This window comes from Leptopilina heterotoma, unplaced genomic scaffold (genome assembly GCF_015476425.1).
Source record: "Leptopilina heterotoma isolate Lh14 unplaced genomic scaffold, ASM1547642v1 Lhet_475, whole genome shotgun sequence".
Taxonomy (NCBI): Eukaryota; Metazoa; Arthropoda; class Insecta; order Hymenoptera; family Figitidae; genus Leptopilina; species Leptopilina heterotoma.
The window spans coordinates 298782-300876 of NW_025111101.1; positions in this window are offsets into that span (position 1 = coordinate 298782).

Consider the following 2095-nt stretch of genomic DNA (forward strand, 5'->3'; position numbering starts at 1 on the left):
GTGAATCCCGCTTTGTGACAAGTACAAATTGGAGCCATGATGCAATTTTCCTGAATTCGTGAAACTGTATTGAACTTCCGAACCTTCTATCCGTACCAATTCACTGGACAAGTTTTGAGCCTTTAATTTTTTTTCAATTCGTTAGCACGAATTCAATGCATTCCTTGGCCATTTCTTTCGAATGCGAATTCGTTTGGACAAATTGGTACATATTGAAATAAATTCAATTGAATATACAAAGAGCTTGAGTGAATCCCGCTTTGTGACAAATACGAATTGGAGCCTACCAAAAATGTTAATTCGTTTCAATTCATTTCAATTAGTTTTTTTTTACTGGGTAAATACTAACAATCCAAAGTCGATTATACCATAAGCGAATTGCGTTAACTTGTACGAATATGACATTTTTAATATTTTCATGTTTAGAGTCGTGAATAAAGGCTTCCAACAATGTGCCAATAAAAAATCACTTGAAAGTTAAGCGCGAATAGCGTTGAATCTATCTGATATGATTTTTTATTCTTTTTAGTTTAGCTGCGTGAATTTATTCGCATGCTCCAAAATATATGGAAATTCGTCAACATTTCTTAACCGCTTAGCAAATCGTGTTAAGTCATCTTCATATAAAGTATAAAAATGAATTTCAAAAAATTCAAAAAACCGCAAATTTTGAAATTTAACATTTTTTTAATGAATTGCCACTAAAAAAAAGTTTTACTTTTAGCCTATTTTTGAGGCTGAATTTAAGGTGAAATGGAGTCAGTCCCGTTAAACAAGGACAGACTTATGTGAAATACATAGGCTGAATCTAAGGTGTAAACGAAGTCAGACTTTTTTTTTCCTGTGTTGCTTATAAAGTATCTATAATTAAGTATTACATGTTATTTAGTCACATTTTAGCATAATTTTGTAAAAAATAGTGTCCTATAAGTAAGATTTAAGTAAAAAATGTCTTCAAAAAATTTTAAAAATTGAAAATTTTTAAAGTTTACATCTTTTAATGAAATTTTTTTAAACTTGTGTATACCAATTGCGCGGGTAAACCAAGAATAGCCGGGAATTTAATGTGACCAGGAAAAGCCGGAAACTTTCTTACCCAATTAAAAATGTTTTATTCTATTAATTTATTTTTAAAAACTGCTTTTTACATTAATTTTTATTGATATAATATTTCTGTATACAGACCCGAGTCAAAATTTAGGCCCTACTTTCAGCATAAACATATAGATTTTATTTAGGTTTTTTGCAGTCGTAATTTGGGATATAATTGCGACACAATTATTTCAAATTAGACTCTACTTTGACTCCAGAAGCTGGTGTAAATTTAAAATTAATTTTCAATAGACCTTTTCATTTCAATTCGGAAGTCGCGAATGCGCCTGCGCAGCAACCATGACAGTTCACCAATTTTAAAAGTTTCGGCCCTGTTCTATTAACATGTGTTAAAACTTTACTTTTGCTCACGTTTTTATAGAGAAAAGAAAATGTGTCCGGTGCAAAATTGGTATCAAATTTAAACATAAAAACACGCAGTTAAATTTGCAATTAAAAATATCACTGCAGTGCAGAAAACAGTCAACTAAAAGAAGAAAAAAGAGTTGGTTCCAGAGTGAGGTTATGTTTACTATATATTGACATATTGTTATTCGCTGATGAAATGTGAAAAACACAATAGTTATACCTCTTTCACTTTTATTTATTGTTTTTATTAACGTTGCATGTAGAAATGCAAAAAAACTAAAATAAATTATTGATATTTCAAAAATAACTTATTGATAAAATAATTAATATATGCTCCGTCCTTAATTTTTTCATTAAATTTATTCCAGTATTTGTTATAATTATTATACTCCATTTTTATGCAACATATAATAATTTAGAACACTTTTTATAATTTTTTTCATATCTGAATAATGCAATAGCTGTAAACAGGGCCGAAACTTGAAACGGAACTTCAATTCCATATAACGCATGCGCAAAGAAAATAATTGAAATGAAAAGGTCTATTGCGATAAAGTCATAATCTTGCGGTCACCCTGAAAACATGAATTGCACTTCTAAACAGTGTTAATTAAAAAAAGATTGCTTCAGGTGC